At 51.9% G+C, this 17,944-nt stretch overlaps 13 non-coding genes across 13 annotated transcripts; all 13 read right to left on the reverse strand.

Annotated features, from left to right (window-relative positions):
* Positions 1-48: 48 nt before the first annotated feature.
* LOC126328268 (5S ribosomal RNA) lies at positions 49-167 on the reverse strand. The gene has a single exon (XR_007561789.1). It is a non-coding gene; the product is annotated as a 5S ribosomal RNA (ribosomal RNA).
* A 1,288-nt stretch (positions 168-1,455) lies between these two features.
* Positions 1,456-1,574, reverse strand: LOC126328269 (5S ribosomal RNA). The gene has a single exon (XR_007561790.1). It is a non-coding gene; the product is annotated as a 5S ribosomal RNA (ribosomal RNA).
* Positions 1,575-2,858: 1,284 nt separating this feature from the next.
* On the reverse strand, positions 2,859-2,977 carry LOC126328271 (5S ribosomal RNA). The gene has a single exon (XR_007561792.1). It is a non-coding gene; the product is annotated as a 5S ribosomal RNA (ribosomal RNA).
* A 1,288-nt stretch (positions 2,978-4,265) lies between these two features.
* On the reverse strand, positions 4,266-4,384 carry LOC126328272 (5S ribosomal RNA). Its single transcript, XR_007561793.1, has one exon. It is a non-coding gene; the product is annotated as a 5S ribosomal RNA (ribosomal RNA).
* A 1,284-nt stretch (positions 4,385-5,668) lies between these two features.
* LOC126328273 (5S ribosomal RNA) lies at positions 5,669-5,787 on the reverse strand. The gene has a single exon (XR_007561794.1). It is a non-coding gene; the product is annotated as a 5S ribosomal RNA (ribosomal RNA).
* Positions 5,788-7,071: 1,284 nt separating this feature from the next.
* LOC126328274 (5S ribosomal RNA) lies at positions 7,072-7,190 on the reverse strand. The gene has a single exon (XR_007561795.1). It is a non-coding gene; the product is annotated as a 5S ribosomal RNA (ribosomal RNA).
* Positions 7,191-8,479: 1,289 nt separating this feature from the next.
* Positions 8,480-8,598, reverse strand: LOC126328275 (5S ribosomal RNA). The gene has a single exon (XR_007561796.1). It is a non-coding gene; the product is annotated as a 5S ribosomal RNA (ribosomal RNA).
* A 1,284-nt stretch (positions 8,599-9,882) lies between these two features.
* LOC126328238 (5S ribosomal RNA) lies at positions 9,883-10,001 on the reverse strand. Its single transcript, XR_007561760.1, has one exon. It is a non-coding gene; the product is annotated as a 5S ribosomal RNA (ribosomal RNA).
* A 1,284-nt stretch (positions 10,002-11,285) lies between these two features.
* On the reverse strand, positions 11,286-11,404 carry LOC126328240 (5S ribosomal RNA). The gene has a single exon (XR_007561762.1). It is a non-coding gene; the product is annotated as a 5S ribosomal RNA (ribosomal RNA).
* A 1,284-nt stretch (positions 11,405-12,688) lies between these two features.
* Positions 12,689-12,807, reverse strand: LOC126328276 (5S ribosomal RNA). The gene has a single exon (XR_007561797.1). It is a non-coding gene; the product is annotated as a 5S ribosomal RNA (ribosomal RNA).
* A 1,284-nt stretch (positions 12,808-14,091) lies between these two features.
* Positions 14,092-14,210, reverse strand: LOC126328277 (5S ribosomal RNA). The gene has a single exon (XR_007561798.1). It is a non-coding gene; the product is annotated as a 5S ribosomal RNA (ribosomal RNA).
* Positions 14,211-15,494: 1,284 nt separating this feature from the next.
* Positions 15,495-15,613, reverse strand: LOC126328241 (5S ribosomal RNA). Its single transcript, XR_007561763.1, has one exon. It is a non-coding gene; the product is annotated as a 5S ribosomal RNA (ribosomal RNA).
* Positions 15,614-16,897: 1,284 nt separating this feature from the next.
* LOC126328278 (5S ribosomal RNA) lies at positions 16,898-17,016 on the reverse strand. Its single transcript, XR_007561799.1, has one exon. It is a non-coding gene; the product is annotated as a 5S ribosomal RNA (ribosomal RNA).
* Between the last annotated feature and the right edge of the window lie 928 nt (positions 17,017-17,944).

Genomic DNA, 17,944 nt, shown 5'->3' on the forward strand with positions numbered 1-17,944 from the left:
AAAGAGGGCTGGCAGGTGTAGTGACATAAAATTTAAAAGAAGACAGGGAGCCAACAGCACCCGGTGTTCCCAGGCGGTCACCCATCCAAGTACTAACCGGGCCCGATGTTGCTTAACTTCGGTGATCGGACGAGAACCGGTGTATTCAACATGGTATGGCCGTTGGCGTCCTTATACTGTAGCCGCACGGCACAAGAAGGATTCGCCTCTCCTCCCAATACACGCAATCGCCATTTTCGGTGGCACATTTGACGCAAAGCACGTCCTTCCACCACGAAGGCGACGCGCAGTGCGGCGCGCCGCCACGTGGGTCAGACGCACAACACAGCTGCTCGTTGCACCGCCCGTCATTCGTTTGGTTCGTGCGGCCTCCGACACTCGCGGGAGACGCACCTTGTTATTGTTGTCCGTCGCAGGGATTGCGCGCGGCCGGGCGGCGGGTGGACTGCGCGGGGTGTGGCAGTGTCCTGCTGGACCGAGAGAAGCGTTCTCACCTGCCTGACACGCGTCGCGCTTCTAGATATTTGCGTAATTCGCACGGTGCATAATCGGCTGTCACCTTCCGTCCCGACTTGTCCCGACTTTGCTCGACTGCCGCTCGCTGCCGCTCGGGTCGCGGTCCATATGACAGCACAAGCACGAGGAACATCTGCGAGATGGGCGCGGGCCGAACCGGCGTGTCCGAGGCGACGTGTGCGGCCGTTCGGAGCTACCAGAGCAGCTCTGTGCCGCGCCGTGCCGTGGAAAGGTGCGAAAACATGCACACAAGACACAGGCTTTTCGACAAAGTATCCATCTCTTGTAGCGACGAAAGGTAAATTTTTGTTTACAAATTTGCCGTTGTGCACTGCTACAAAACAATATGCCCTGACGTATTTCACAACATTTCTGTCACTTCATACTGTTTTGTTATTTCCAGAGACTCTTTGGAAGTCTTCCTTGGCGCACTCTTTTCAAACTGAGTTCCTTAATATCGTATCTTACGATAGTTTAAAATCAGTATGGAAGCATCTTTGTCACATGAGAAAGGTAGCATGAAAAAACGGCTGGCAGGGGTAGCGACAAGAAGCAAGAAATGAAGACAGCCAGAGTTCCCAGGCGGTCGCCGATCCGAATATAAACGTTGTTGCTTATCTTCGGTGGTCGGACGGGAACAGGTTTTTTTTTTTTTTTAATGTAGTTAGTTTTTGGAATTTAGCGCTCCTACAAAACAGTAGGCTCTGACGCATTTCAAGAGCACATCTGTCGATTCGCAGTGTTTCGTTATTTTCAACGAGTTCCTATCACTCTTCCTCCGCGCATTCTTGTACAAACTGAGTTCATTACTGTAATTTCGCATCTTTCGTTTAATACAGTAGTTTAAAATGCTTGTGGAAGCATCTTTGTCGCACCTGAGAGTTTGTATGAAAAGAGGGCTGGCAGGTGTAGAGACATAAAATTTGAAAGAAGAGAGGGAGCCAACAGCACCCGGTGTTCCCAGGCGGTCACCCATCCAAGTACTAACCGGGCCCGATGTTGCTTAACTTCGGTGATCGGACGAGAACCGGTGTATTCAACATGGTATGGCCGTTGGCGTCCTTATACTGTAGCCGCACGGCACAAGAAGGCTTCGCCTCTCCTCCCAATACACGCAATCGCCATTTTCGGTGGCACATTTGACGCAATGCACGTCCTTCCACCTCGAAGGCGACGCGCAGTGCGGCGCGCCGCCACGTGGGTCAGACGCACAACACAGCTGCTCGTTGCACCGCCTGTCATTCGTTTGGTTCGTGCGGCCTCCGACACTCGAGGGAGACGCACCTTGTTATTGTTGTCCGTCGCAGGGATTGCGCGCGGCCGGGCGGCGGGTGGACTGCGCGGGGTGTGGCAGTGTCCTGCTGGACCGAGAGAAGCGTTCTCACCTGCCTGACACGCGTCGCGCTTCTAGATATTTGCGTAATTCGCACGGTGCATAATCGGCTGTCACCTTCCGTCCCGACTTGTCCCGACTTTGCTCGACTGCCGCTCGCTGCCGCTCGGGTCGCGGTCCATATGACAGCACAAGCACGAGGAACATCTGCGAGATGGGCGCGGGCCGAACCGGCGTGTCCGAGGCGACGTGTGCGGCCGTTCGGAGCTACCAGAGCAGCTCTGTGCCGCGCCGTGCCGTGGAAAGGTGCGAAAACATGCACACAAGACACAGGCTTTTCGACAAAGTATCCATCTCTTGTAGCGACGAAAGGTAAATTTTTGTTTACAAATTTGCCGTTGTGCACTGCTACAAAACAATATGCCCTGACGTACTTCACAACATTTCTGTCACTTCATACTGTTTTCTTATTTCCAGAGACTCTTTGGAAGTCTTCCTTGGCGCACTCTTTTCAAACTGAGTTCCTTAATATCGTACCTTACGATAGTTTAAAATCAGTATGGAAGCATCTTTGTCACATGAGAAAGGTAGCATGAAAAAACGGCTGGCAGGGGTAGCGACAAGAAAGCAAGAAATGAAGACAGCCAGAGTTCCCAGGCGGTCGCCGATCCGAATATAAACGTTGTTGCTTATCTTCGGTGGTCGGACGGGAACAGGTTTTTTTTTTAATGTAGTTAGTTTTTGGAATGTAGCGCTCCTACAAAACAGTAGGCTCTGACGCATTTCAAGAGCACATCTGTCGATTCGCAGTGTTTCGTTATTTTCAACGAGTTCCTAGCACTCTTCCTCCGCGCATTCTTGTACAAACTGAGTTCATTACTGTAATTTCGCATCTTACGTTTAATACAGTAGTTTAAAATGCTTGTGGAAGCATCTTTGTCGCACCTGAGAGTTTGTATGAAAAGAGGGCTGGCAGGTGTAGTGACATAAAATTTAAAAGAAGACAGGGAGCCAACAGCACCCGGTGTTCCCAGGCGGTCACCCATCCAAGTACTAACCGGGCCCGATGTTGCTTAACTTCGGTGATCGGACGAGAACCGGTGTATTCAACATGGTATGGCCGTTGGCGTCCTTATACTGTAGCCGCACGGCACAAGAAGGATTCGCCTCTCCTCCCAATACACGCAATCGCCATTTTCGGTGGCACATTTGACGCAAAGCACGTCCTTCCACCACGAAGGCGACGCGCAGTGCGGCGCGCCGCCACGTGGGTCAGACGCACAACACAGCTGCTCGTTGCACCGCCCGTCATTCGTTTGGTTCGTGCGGCCTCCGACACTCGCGGGAGACGCACCTTGTTATTGTTGTCCGTCGCAGGGATTGCGCGCGGCCGGGCGGCGGGTGGACTGCGCGGGGTGTGGCAGTGTCCTGCTGGACCGAGAGAAGCGTTCTCACCTGCCTGACACGCGTCGCGCTTCTAGATATTTGCGTAATTCGCACGGTGCATAATCGGCTGTCACCTTCCGTCCCGACTTGTCCCGACTTTGCTCGACTGCCGCTCGCTGCCGCTCGGGTCGCGGTCCATATGACAGCACAAGCACGAGGAACATCTGCGAGATGGGCGCGGGCCGAACCGGCGTGTCCGAGGCGACGTGTGCGGCCGTTCGGAGCTACCAGAGCAGCTCTGTGCCGCGCCGTGCCGTGGAAAGGTGCGAAAACATGCACACAAGACACAGGCTTTTCGACAAAGTATCCATCTCTTGTAGCGACGAAAGGTAAATTTTTGTTTACAAATTTGCCGTTGTGCACTGCTACAAAACAATATGCCCTGACGTATTTCACAACATTTCTGTCACTTCATACTGTTTTGTTATTTCCAGAGACTCTTTGGAAGTCTTCCTTGGCGCACTCTTTTCAAACTGAGTTCCTTAATATCGTATCTTACGATAGTTTAAAATCAGTATGGAAGCATCTTTGTCACATGAGAAAGGTAGCATGAAAAAACGGCTGGCAGGGGTAGCGACAAGAAGCAAGAAATGAAGACAGCCAGAGTTCCCAGGCGGTCGCCGATCCGAATATAAACGTTGTTGCTTATCTTCGGTGGTCGGACGGGAACAGGTTTTTTTTTTTTTTTAATGTAGTTAGTTTTTGGAATTTAGCGCTCCTACAAAACAGTAGGCTCTGACGCATTTCAAGAGCACATCTGTCGATTCGCAGTGTTTCGTTATTTTCAACGAGTTCCTATCACTCTTCCTCCGCGCATTCTTGTACAAACTGAGTTCATTACTGTAATTTCGCATCTTTCGTTTAATACAGTAGTTTAAAATGCTTGTGGAAGCATCTTTGTCGCACCTGAGAGTTTGTATGAAAAGAGGGCTGGCAGGTGTAGAGACATAAAATTTGAAAGAAGAGAGGGAGCCAACAGCACCCGGTGTTCCCAGGCGGTCACCCATCCAAGTACTAACCGGGCCCGATGTTGCTTAACTTCGGTGATCGGACGAGAACCGGTGTATTCAACATGGTATGGCCGTTGGCGTCCTTATACTGTAGCCGCACGGCACAAGAAGGCTTCGCCTCTCCTCCCAATACACGCAATCGCCATTTTCGGTGGCACATTTGACGCAATGCACGTCCTTCCACCTCGAAGGCGACGCGCAGTGCGGCGCGCCGCCACGTGGGTCAGACGCACAACACAGCTGCTCGTTGCACCGCCTGTCATTCGTTTGGTTCGTGCGGCCTCCGACACTCGAGGGAGACGCACCTTGTTATTGTTGTCCGTCGCAGGGATTGCGCGCGGCCGGGCGGCGGGTGGACTGCGCGGGGTGTGGCAGTGTCCTGCTGGACCGAGAGAAGCGTTCTCACCTGCCTGACACGCGTCGCGCTTCTAGATATTTGCGTAATTCGCACGGTGCATAATCGGCTGTCACCTTCCGTCCCGACTTGTCCCGACTTTGCTCGACTGCCGCTCGCTGCCGCTCGGGTCGCGGTCCATATGACAGCACAAGCACGAGGAACATCTGCGAGATGGGCGCGGGCCGAACCGGCGTGTCCGAGGCGACGTGTGCGGCCGTTCGGAGCTACCAGAGCAGCTCTGTGCCGCGCCGTGCCGTGGAAAGGTGCGAAAACATGCACACAAGACACAGGCTTTTCGACAAAGTATCCATCTCTTGTAGCGACGAAAGGTAAATTTTTGTTTACAAATTTGCCGTTGTGCACTGCTACAAAACAATATGCCCTGACGTACTTCACAACATTTCTGTCACTTCATACTGTTTTCTTATTTCCAGAGACTCTTTGGAAGTCTTCCTTGGCGCACTCTTTTCAAACTGAGTTCCTTAATATCGTACCTTACGATAGTTTAAAATCAGTATGGAAGCATCTTTGTCACATGAGAAAGGTAGCATGAAAAAACGGCTGGCAGGGGTAGCGACAAGAAAGCAAGAAATGAAGACAGCCAGAGTTCCCAGGCGGTCGCCGATCCGAATATAAACGTTGTTGCTTATCTTCGGTGGTCGGACGGGAACAGGTTTTTTTTTTAATGTAGTTAGTTTTTGGAATGTAGCGCTCCTACAAAACAGTAGGCTCTGACGCATTTCAAGAGCACATCTGTCGATTCGCAGTGTTTCGTTATTTTCAACGAGTTCCTAGCACTCTTCCTCCGCGCATTCTTGTACAAACTGAGTTCATTACTGTAATTTCGCATCTTACGTTTAATACAGTAGTTTAAAATGCTTGTGGAAGCATCTTTGTCGCACCTGAGAGTTTGTATGAAAAGAGGGCTGGCAGGTGTAGTGACATAAAATTTAAAAGAAGACAGGGAGCCAACAGCACCCGGTGTTCCCAGGCGGTCACCCATCCAAGTACTAACCGGGCCCGATGTTGCTTAACTTCGGTGATCGGACGAGAACCGGTGTATTCAACATGGTATGGCCGTTGGCGTCCTTATACTGTAGCCGCACGGCACAAGAAGGCTTCGCCTCTCCTCCCAATACACGCAATCGCCATTTTCGGTGGCACATTTGACGCAATGCACGTCCTTCCACCTCGAAGGCGACGCGCAGTGCGGCGCGCCGCCACGTGGGTCAGACGCACAACACAGCTGCTCGTTGCACCGCCTGTCATTCGTTTGGTTCGTGCGGCCTCCGACACTCGAGGGAGACGCACCTTGTTATTGTTGTCCGTCGCAGGGATTGCGCGCGGCCGGGCGGCGGGTGGACTGCGCGGGGTGTGGCAGTGTCCTGCTGGACCGAGAGAAGCGTTCTCACCTGCCTGACACGCGTCGCGCTTCTAGATATTGGCGTAATTCGCACGGTGCATAATCGGCTGTCACCTTCCGTCCCGACTTGTCCCGACTTTGCTCGACTGCCGCTCGCTGCCGCTCGGGTCGCGGTCCATATGACAGCACAAGCACGAGGAACATCTGCGAGATGGGCGCGGGCCGAACCGGCGTGTCCGAGGCGACGTGTGCGGCCGTTCGGAGCTACCAGAGCAGCTCTGTGCCGCGCCGTGCCGTGGAAAGGTGCGAAAACATGCACACAAGACACAGGCTTTTCGACAAAGTATCCATCTCTTGTAGCGACGAAAGGTAAATTTTTGTTTACAAATTTGCCGTTGTGCACTGCTACAAAACAATATGCCCTGACGTACTTCACAACATTTCTGTCACTTCATACTGTTTTCTTATTTCCAGAGACTCTTTGGAAGTCTTCCTTGGCGCACTCTTTTCAAACTGAGTTCCTTAATATCGTACCTTACGATAGTTTAAAATCAGTATGGAAGCATCTTTGTCACATGAGAAAGGTAGCATGAAAAAACGGCTGGCAGGGGTAGCGACAAGAAAGCAAGAAATGAAGACAGCCAGAGTTCCCAGGCGGTCGCCGATCCGAATATAAACGTTGTTGCTTATCTTCGGTGGTCGGACGGGAACAGGTTTTTTTTTTAATGTAGTTAGTTTTTGGAATGTAGCGCTCCTACAAAACAGTAGGCTCTGACGCATTTCAAGAGCACATCTGTCGATTCGCAGTGTTTCGTTATTTTCAACGAGTTCCTAGCACTCTTCCTCCGCGCATTCTTGTACAAACTGAGTTCATTACTGTAATTTCGCATCTTACGTTTAATACAGTAGTTTAAAATGCTTGTGGAAGCATCTTTGTCGCACCTGAGAGTTTGTATGAAAAGAGGGCTGGCAGGTGTAGTGACATAAAATTTAAAAGAAGACAGGGAGCCAACAGCACCCGGTGTTCCCAGGCGGTCACCCATCCAAGTACTAACCGGGCCCGATGTTGCTTAACTTCGGTGATCGGACGAGAACCGGTGTATTCAACATGGTATGGCCGTTGGCGTCCTTATACTGTAGCCGCACGGCACAAGAAGGATTCGCCTCTCCTCCCAATACACGCAATCGCCATTTTCTGTGGCACATTTGACGCAAAGCACGTCCTTCCACCACGAAGGCGACGCGCAGTGCGGCGCGCCGCCACGTGGGTCAGACGCACAACACAGCTGCTCGTTGCACCGCCCGTCATTCGTTTGGTTCGTGCGGCCTCCGACACTCGCGGGAGACGCACCTTGTTATTGTTGTCCGTCGCAGGGATTGCGCGCGGCCGGGCGGCGGGTGGACTGCGCGGGGTGTGGCAGTGTCCTGCTGGACCGAGAGAAGCGTTCTCACCTGCCTGACACGCGTCGCGCTTCTAGATATTTGCGTAATTCGCACGGTGCATAATCGGCTGTCACCTTCCGTCCCGACTTGTCCCGACTTTGCTCGACTGCCGCTCGCTGCCGCTCGGGTCGCGGTCCATATGACAGCACAAGCACGAGGAACATCTGCGAGATGGGCGCGGGCCGAACCGGCGTGTCCGAGGCGACGTGTGCGGCCGTTCGGAGCTACCAGAGCAGCTCTGTGCCGCGCCGTGCCGTGGAAAGGTGCGAAAACATGCACACAAGACACAGGCTTTTCGACAAAGTATCCATCTCTTGTAGCGACGAAAGGTAAATTTTTGTTTACAAATTTGCCGTTGTGCACTGCTACAAAACAATATGCCCTGACGTATTTCACAACATTTCTGTCACTTCATACTGTTTTGTTATTTCCAGAGACTCTTTGGAAGTCTTCCTTGGCGCACTCTTTTCAAACTGAGTTCCTTAATATCGTATCTTACGATAGTTTAAAATCAGTATGGAAGCATCTTTGTCACATGAGAAAGGTAGCATGAAAAAACGGCTGGCAGGGGTAGCGACAAGAAAGCAAGAAATGAAGACAGCCAGAGTTCCCAGGCGGTCGCCGATCCGAATATAAACGTTGTTGCTTATCTTCGGTGGTCGGACGGGAACAGGTTTTTTTTTTTTTTTAATGTAGTTAGTTTTTGGAATTTAGCGCTCCTACAAAACAGTAGGCTCTGACGCATTTCAAGAGCACATCTGTCGATTCGCAGTGTTTCGTTATTTTCAACGAGTTCCTATCACTCTTCCTCCGCGCATTCTTGTACAAACTGAGTTCATTACTGTAATTTCGCATCTTTCGTTTAATACAGTAGTTTAAAATGCTTGTGGAAGCATCTTTGTCGCACCTGAGAGTTTGTATGAAAAGAGGGCTGGCAGGTGTAGAGACATAAAATTTGAAAGAAGAGAGGGAGCCAACAGCACCCGGTGTTCCCAGGCGGTCACCCATCCAAGTACTAACCGGGCCCGATGTTGCTTAACTTCGGTGATCGGACGAGAACCGGTGTATTCAACATGGTATGGCCGTTGGCGTCCTTATACTGTAGCCGCACGGCACAAGAAGGCTTCGCCTCTCCTCCCAATACACGCAATCGCCATTTTCGGTGGCACATTTGACGCAATGCACGTCCTTCCACCTCGAAGGCGACGCGCAGTGCGGCGCGCCGCCACGTGGGTCAGACGCACAACACAGCTGCTCGTTGCACCGCCTGTCATTCGTTTGGTTCGTGCGGCCTCCGACACTCGAGGGAGACGCACCTTGTTATTGTTGTCCGTCGCAGGGATTGCGCGCGGCCGGGCGGCGGGTGGACTGCGCGGGGTGTGGCAGTGTCCTGCTGGACCGAGAGAAGCGTTCTCACCTGCCTGACACGCGTCGCGCTTCTAGATATTTGCGTAATTCGCACGGTGCATAATCGGCTGTCACCTTCCGTCCCGACTTGTCCCGACTTTGCTCGACTGCCGCTCGCTGCCGCTCGGGTCGCGGTCCATATGACAGCACAAGCACGAGGAACATCTGCGAGATGGGCGCGGGCCGAACCGGCGTGTCCGAGGCGACGTGTGCGGCCGTTCGGAGCTACCAGAGCAGCTCTGTGCCGCGCCGTGCCGTGGAAAGGTGCGAAAACATGCACACAAGACACAGGCTTTTCGACAAAGTATCCATCTCTTGTAGCGACGAAAGGTAAATTTTTGTTTACAAATTTGCCGTTGTGCACTGCTACAAAACAATATGCCCTGACGTACTTCACAACATTTCTGTCACTTCATACTGTTTTCTTATTTCCAGAGACTCTTTGGAAGTCTTCCTTGGCGCACTCTTTTCAAACTGAGTTCCTTAATATCGTACCTTACGATAGTTTAAAATCAGTATGGAAGCATCTTTGTCACATGAGAAAGGTAGCATGAAAAAACGGCTGGCAGGGGTAGCGACAAGAAAGCAAGAAATGAAGACAGCCAGAGTTCCCAGGCGGTCGCCGATCCGAATATAAACGTTGTTGCTTATCTTCGGTGGTCGGACGGGAACAGGTTTTTTTTTTAATGTAGTTAGTTTTTGGAATGTAGCGCTCCTACAAAACAGTAGGCTCTGACGCATTTCAAGAGCACATCTGTCGATTCGCAGTGTTTCGTTATTTTCAACGAGTTCCTAGCACTCTTCCTCCGCGCATTCTTGTACAAACTGAGTTCATTACTGTAATTTCGCATCTTACGTTTAATACAGTAGTTTAAAATGCTTGTGGAAGCATCTTTGTCGCACCTGAGAGTTTGTATGAAAAGAGGGCTGGCAGGTGTAGTGACATAAAATTTAAAAGAAGACAGGGAGCCAACAGCACCCGGTGTTCCCAGGCGGTCACCCATCCAAGTACTAACCGGGCCCGATGTTGCTTAACTTCGGTGATCGGACGAGAACCGGTGTATACAACATGGTATGGCCGTTGGCGTCCTTATACTGTAGCCGCACGGCACAAGAAGGATTCGCCTCTCCTCCCAATACACGCAATCGCCATTTTCGGTGGCACATTTGACGCAAAGCACGTCCTTCCACCTCGAAGGCGACGCGCAGTGCGGCGCGCCGCCACGTGGGTCAGACGCACAACACAGCTGCTCGTTGCACCGCCCGTCATTCGTTTGGTTCGTGCGGCCTCCGACACTCGCGGGAGACGCACCTTGTTATTGTTGTCCGTCGCAGGGATTGCGCGCGGCCGGGCGGCGGGTGGACTGCGCGGGGTGTGGCAGTGTCCTGCTGGACCGAGAGAAGCGTTCTCACCTGCCTGACACGCGTCGCGCTTCTAGATATTTGCGTAATTCGCACGGTGCATAATCGGCTGTCACCTTCCGTCCCGACTTGTCCCGACTTTGCTCGACTGCCGCTCGCTGCCGCTCGGGTCGCGGTCCATATGACAGCACAAGCACGAGGAACATCTGCGAGATGGGCGCGGGCCGAACCGGCGTGTCCGAGGCGACGTGTGCGGCCGTTCGGAGCTACCAGAGCAGCTCTGTGCCGCGCCGTGCCGTGGAAAGGTGCGAAAACATGCACACAAGACACAGGCTTTTCGACAAAGTATCCATCTCTTGTAGCGACGAAAGGTAAATTTTTGTTTACAAATTTGCCGTTGTGCACTGCTACAAAACAATATGCCCTGACGTACTTCACAACATTTCTGTCACTTCATACTGTTTTCTTATTTCCAGAGACTCTTTGGAAGTCTTCCTTGGCGCACTCTTTTCAAACTGAGTTCCTTAATATCGTACCTTACGATAGTTTAAAATCAGTATGGAAGCATCTTTGTCACATGAGAAAGGTAGCATGAAAAAACGGCTGGCAGGGGTAGCGACAAGAAAGCAAGAAATGAAGACAGCCAGAGTTCCCAGGCGGTCGCCGATCCGAATATAAACGTTGTTGCTTATCTTCGGTGGTCGGACGGGAACAGGTTTTTTTTTTAATGTAGTTAGTTTTTGGAATGTAGCGCTCCTACAAAACAGTAGGCTCTGACGCATTTCAAGAGCACATCTGTCGATTCGCAGTGTTTCGTTATTTTCAACGAGTTCCTAGCACTCTTCCTCCGCGCATTCTTGTACAAACTGAGTTCATTACTGTAATTTCGCATCTTACGTTTAATACAGTAGTTTAAAATGCTTGTGGAAGCATCTTTGTCGCACCTGAGAGTTTGTATGAAAAGAGGGCTGGCAGGTGTAGTGACATAAAATTTAAAAGAAGACAGGGAGCCAACAGCACCCGGTGTTCCCAGGCGGTCACCCATCCAAGTACTAACCGGGCCCGATGTTGCTTAACTTCGGTGATCGGACGAGAACCGGTGTATACAACATGGTATGGCCGTTGGCGTCCTTATACTGTAGCCGCACGGCACAAGAAGGATTCGCCTCTCCTCCCAATACACGCAATCGCCATTTTCGGTGGCACATTTGACGCAAAGCACGTCCTTCCACCTCGAAGGCGACGCGCAGTGCGGCGCGCCGCCACGTGGGTCAGACGCACAACACAGCTGCTCGTTGCACCGCCCGTCATTCGTTTGGTTCGTGCGGCCTCCGACACTCGCGGGAGACGCACCTTGTTATTGTTGTCCGTCGCAGGGATTGCGCGCGGCCGGGCGGCGGGTGGACTGCGCGGGGTGTGGCAGTGTCCTGCTGGACCGAGAGAAGCGTTCTCACCTGCCTGACACGCGTCGCGCTTCTAGATATTTGCGTAATTCGCACGGTGCATAATCGGCTGTCACCTTCCGTCCCGACTTGTCCCGACTTTGCTCGACTGCCGCTCGCTGCCGCTCGGGTCGCGGTCCATATGACAGCACAAGCACGAGGAACATCTGCGAGATGGGCGCGGGCCGAACCGGCGTGTCCGAGGCGACGTGTGCGGCCGTTCGGAGCTACCAGAGCAGCTCTGTGCCGCGCCGTGCCGTGGAAAGGTGCGAAAACATGCACACAAGACACAGGCTTTTCGACAAAGTATCCATCTCTTGTAGCGACGAAAGGTAAATTTTTGTTTACAAATTTGCCGTTGTGCACTGCTACAAAACAATATGCCCTGACGTACTTCACAACATTTCTGTCACTTCATACTGTTTTCTTATTTCCAGAGACTCTTTGGAAGTCTTCCTTGGCGCACTCTTTTCAAACTGAGTTCCTTAATATCGTACCTTACGATAGTTTAAAATCAGTATGGAAGCATCTTTGTCACATGAGAAAGGTAGCATGAAAAAACGGCTGGCAGGGGTAGCGACAAGAAAGCAAGAAATGAAGACAGCCAGAGTTCCCAGGCGGTCGCCGATCCGAATATAAACGTTGTTGCTTATCTTCGGTGGTCGGACGGGAACAGGTTTTTTTTTTAATGTAGTTAGTTTTTGGAATGTAGCGCTCCTACAAAACAGTAGGCTCTGACGCATTTCAAGAGCACATCTGTCGATTCGCAGTGTTTCGTTATTTTCAACGAGTTCCTAGCACTCTTCCTCCGCGCATTCTTGTACAAACTGAGTTCATTACTGTAATTTCGCATCTTACGTTTAATACAGTAGTTTAAAATGCTTGTGGAAGCATCTTTGTCGCACCTGAGAGTTTGTATGAAAAGAGGGCTGGCAGGTGTAGTGACATAAAATTTAAAAGAAGACAGGGAGCCAACAGCACCCGGTGTTCCCAGGCGGTCACCCATCCAAGTACTAACCGGGCCCGATGTTGCTTAACTTCGGTGATCGGACGAGAACCGGTGTATTCAACATGGTATGGCCGTTGGCGTCCTTATACTGTAGCCGCACGGCACAAGAAGGCTTCGCCTCTCCTCCCAATACACGCAATCGCCATTTTCGGTGGCACATTTGACGCAATGCACGTCCTTCCACCTCGAAGGCGACGCGCAGTGCGGCGCGCCGCCACGTGGGTCAGACGCACAACACAGCTGCTCGTTGCACCGCCTGTCATTCGTTTGGTTCGTGCGGCCTCCGACACTCGAGGGAGACGCACCTTGTTATTGTTGTCCGTCGCAGGGATTGCGCGCGGCCGGGCGGCGGGTGGACTGCGCGGGGTGTGGCAGTGTCCTGCTGGACCGAGAGAAGCGTTCTCACCTGCCTGACACGCGTCGCGCTTCTAGATATTTGCGTAATTCGCACGGTGCATAATCGGCTGTCACCTTCCGTCCCGACTTGTCCCGACTTTGCTCGACTGCCGCTCGCTGCCGCTCGGGTCGCGGTCCATATGACAGCACAAGCACGAGGAACATCTGCGAGATGGGCGCGGGCCGAACCGGCGTGTCCGAGGCGACGTGTGCGGCCGTTCGGAGCTACCAGAGCAGCTCTGTGCCGCGCCGTGCCGTGGAAAGGTGCGAAAACATGCACACAAGACACAGGCTTTTCGACAAAGTATCCATCTCTTGTAGCGACGAAAGGTAAATTTTTGTTTACAAATTTGCCGTTGTGCACTGCTACAAAACAATATGCCCTGACGTACTTCACAACATTTCTGTCACTTCATACTGTTTTCTTATTTCCAGAGACTCTTTGGAAGTCTTCCTTGGCGCACTCTTTTCAAACTGAGTTCCTTAATATCGTACCTTACGATAGTTTAAAATCAGTATGGAAGCATCTTTGTCACATGAGAAAGGTAGCATGAAAAAACGGCTGGCAGGGGTAGCGACAAGAAAGCAAGAAATGAAGACAGCCAGAGTTCCCAGGCGGTCGCCGATCCGAATATAAACGTTGTTGCTTATCTTCGGTGGTCGGACGGGAACAGGTTTTTTTTTTAATGTAGTTAGTTTTTGGAATGTAGCGCTCCTACAAAACAGTAGGCTCTGACGCATTTCAAGAGCACATCTGTCGATTCGCAGTGTTTCGTTATTTTCAACGAGTTCCTAGCACTCTTCCTCCGCGCATTCTTGTACAAACTGAGTTCATTACTGTAATTTCGCATCTTACGTTTAATACAGTAGTTTAAAATGCTTGTGGAAGCATCTTTGTCGCACCTGAGAGTTTGTATGAAAAGAGGGCTGGCAGGTGTAGTGACATAAAATTTAAAAGAAGACAGGGAGCCAACAGCACCCGGTGTTCCCAGGCGGTCACCCATCCAAGTACTAACCGGGCCCGATGTTGCTTAACTTCGGTGATCGGACGAGAACCGGTGTATTCAACATGGTATGGCCGTTGGCGTCCTTATACTGTAGCCGCACGGCACAAGAAGGATTCGCCTCTCCTCCCAATACACGCAATCGCCATTTTCTGTGGCACATTTGACGCAAAGCACGTCCTTCCACCACGAAGGCGACGCGCAGTGCGGCGCGCCGCCACGTGGGTCAGACGCACAACACAGCTGCTCGTTGCACCGCCCGTCATTCGTTTGGTTCGTGCGGCCTCCGACACTCGCGGGAGACGCACCTTGTTATTGTTGTCCGTCGCAGGGATTGCGCGCGGCCGGGCGGCGGGTGGACTGCGCGGGGTGTGGCAGTGTCCTGCTGGACCGAGAGAAGCGTTCTCACCTGCCTGACACGCGTCGCGCTTCTAGATATTTGCGTAATTCGCACGGTGCATAATCGGCTGTCACCTTCCGTCCCGACTTGTCCCGACTTTGCTCGACTGCCGCTCGCTGCCGCTCGGGTCGCGGTCCATATGACAGCACAAGCACGAGGAACATCTGCGAGATGGGCGCGGGCCGAACCGGCGTGTCCGAGGCGACGTGTGCGGCCGTTCGGAGCTACCAGAGCAGCTCTGTGCCGCGCCGTGCCGTGGAAAGGTGCGAAAACATGCACACAAGACACAGGCTTTTCGACAAAGTATCCATCTCTTGTAGCGACGAAAGGTAAATTTTTGTTTACAAATTTGCCGTTGTGCACTGCTACAAAACAATATGCCCTGACGTACTTCACAACATTTCTGTCACTTCATACTGTTTTCTTATTTCCAGAGACTCTTTGGAAGTCTTCCTTGGCGCACTCTTTTCAAACTGAGTTCCTTAATATCGTACCTTACGATAGTTTAAAATCAGTATGGAAGCATCTTTGTCACATGAGAAAGGTAGCATGAAAAAACGGCTGGCAGGGGTAGCGACAAGAAAGCAAGAAATGAAGACAGCCAGAGTTCCCAGGCGGTCGCCGATCCGAATATAAACGTTGTTGCTTATCTTCGGTGGTCGGACGGGAACAGGTTTTTTTTTTAATGTAGTTAGTTTTTGGAATGTAGCGCTCCTACAAAACAGTAGGCTCTGACGCATTTCAAGAGCACATCTGTCGATTCGCAGTGTTTCGTTATTTTCAACGAGTTCCTAGCACTCTTCCTCCGCGCATTCTTGTACAAACTGAGTTCATTACTGTAATTTCGCATCTTACGTTTAATACAGTAGTTTAAAATGCTTGTGGAAGCATCTTTGTCGCACCTGAGAGTTTGTATGAAAAGAGGGCTGGCAGGTGTAGTGACATAAAATTTAAAAGAAGACAGGGAGCCAACAGCACCCGGTGTTCCCAGGCGGTCACCCATCCAAGTACTAACCGGGCCCGATGTTGCTTAACTTCGGTGATCGGACGAGAACCGGTGTATACAACATGGTATGGCCGTTGGCGTCCTTATACTGTAGCCGCACGGCACAAGAAGGATTCGCCTCTCCTCCCAATACACGCAATCGCCATTTTCGGTGGCACATTTGACGCAAAGCACGTCCTTCCACCACGAAGGCGACGCGCAGTGCGGCGCGCCGCCACGTGGGTCAGACGCACAACACAGCTGCTCGTTGCACCGCCCGTCATTCGTTTGGTTCGTGCGGCCTCCGACACTCGCGGGAGACGCACCTTGTTATTGTTGTCCGTCGCAGGGATTGCGCGCGGCCGGGCGGCGGGTGGACTGCGCGGGGTGTGGCAGTGTCCTGCTGGACCGAGAGAAGCGTTCTCACCTGCCTGACACGCGTCGCGCTTCTAGATATTTGCGTAATTCGCACGGTGCATAATCGGCTGTCACCTTCCGTCCCGACTTGTCCCGACTTTGCTCGACTGCCGCTCGCTGCCGCTCGGGTCGCGGTCCATATGACAGCACAAGCACGAGGAACATCTGCGAGATGGGCGCGGGCCGAACCGGCGTGTCCGAGGCGACGTGTGCGGCCGTTCGGAGCTACCAGAGCAGCTCTGTGCCGCGCCGTGCCGTGGAAAGGTGCGAAAACATGCACACAAGACACAGGCTTTTCGACAAAGTATCCATCTCTTGTAGCGACGAAAGGTAAATTTTTGTTTACAAATTTGCCGTTGTGCACTGCTACAAAACAATATGCCCTGACGTACTTCACAACATTTCTGTCACTTCATACTGTTTTCTTATTTCCAGAGACTCTTTGGAAGTCTTCCTTGGCGCACTCTTTTCAAACTGAGTTCCTTAATATCGTACCTTACGATAGTTTAAAATCAGTATGGAAGCATCTTTGTCACATGAGAAAGGTAGCATGAAAAAACGGCTGGCAGGGGTAGCGACAAGAAAGCAAGAAATGAAGACAGCCAGAGTTCCCAGGCGGTCGCCGATCCGAATATAAACGTTGTTGCTTATCTTCGGTGGTCGGACGGGAACAGGTTTTTTTTTTAATGTAGTTAGTTTTTGGAATGTAGCGCTCCTACAAAACAGTAGGCTCTGACGCATTTCAAGAGCACATCTGTCGATTCGCAGTGTTTCGTTATTTTCAACGAGTTCCTAGCACTCTTCCTCCGCGCATTCTTGTACAAACTGAGTTCATTACTGTAATTTCGCATCTTACGTTTAATACAGTAGTTTAAAATGCTTGTGGAAGCATCTTTGTCGCACCTGAGAGTTTGTATGAAAAGAGGGCTGGCAGGTGTAGTGACATAAAATTTAAAAGAAGACAGGGAGCCAACAGCACCCGGTGTTCCCAGGCGGTCACCCATCCAAGTACTAACCGGGCCCGATGTTGCTTAACTTCGGTGATCGGACGAGAACCGGTGTATTCAACATGGTATGGCCGTTGGCGTCCTTATACTGTAGCCGCACGGCACAAGAAGGCTTCGCCTCTCCTCCCAATACACGCAATCGCCATTTTCGGTGGCACATTTGACGCAATGCACGTCCTTCCACCTCGAAGGCGACGCGCAGTGCGGCGCGCCGCCACGTGGGTCAGACGCACAACACAGCTGCTCGTTGCACCGCCTGTCATTCGTTTGGTTCGTGCGGCCTCCGACACTCGAGGGAGACGCACCTTGTTATTGTTGTCCGTCGCAGGGATTGCGCGCGGCCGGGCGGCGGGTGGACTGCGCGGGGTGTGGCAGTGTCCTGCTGGACCGAGAGAAGCGTTCTCACCTGCCTGACACGCGTCGCGCTTCTAGATATTTGCGTAATTCGCACGGTGCATAATCGGCTGTCACCTTCCGTCCCGACTTGTCCCGACTTTGCTCGACTGCCGCTCGCTGCCGCTCGGGTCGCGGTCCATATGACAGCACAAGCACGAGGAACATCTGCGAGATGGGCGCGGGCCGAACCGGCGTGTCCGAGGCGACGTGTGCGGCCGTTCGGAGCTACCAGAGCAGCTCTGTGCCGCGCCGTGCCGTGGAAAGGTGCGAAAACATGCACACAAGACACAGGCTTTTCGACAAAGTATCCATCTCTTGTAGCGACGAAAGGTAAATTTTTGTTTACAAATTTGCCGTTGTGCACTGCTACAAAACAATATGCCCTGACGTACTTCACAACATTTCTGTCACTTCATACTGTTTTCTTATTTCCAGAGACTCTTTGGAAGTCTTCCTTGGCGCACTCTTTTCAAACTGAGTTCCTTAATATCGTACCTTACGATAGTTTAAAATCAGTATGGAAGCATCTTTGTCACATGAGAAAGGTAGCATGAAAAAACGGCTGGCAGGGGTAGCGACAAGAAAGCAAGAAATGAAGACAGCCAGAGTTC

The sequence above is a fragment of the Schistocerca gregaria genome, unplaced genomic scaffold (genome assembly GCF_023897955.1).
Source record: "Schistocerca gregaria isolate iqSchGreg1 unplaced genomic scaffold, iqSchGreg1.2 ptg001105l, whole genome shotgun sequence".
In the NCBI taxonomy this organism is placed as follows: Eukaryota; Metazoa; Arthropoda; class Insecta; order Orthoptera; family Acrididae; genus Schistocerca; species Schistocerca gregaria.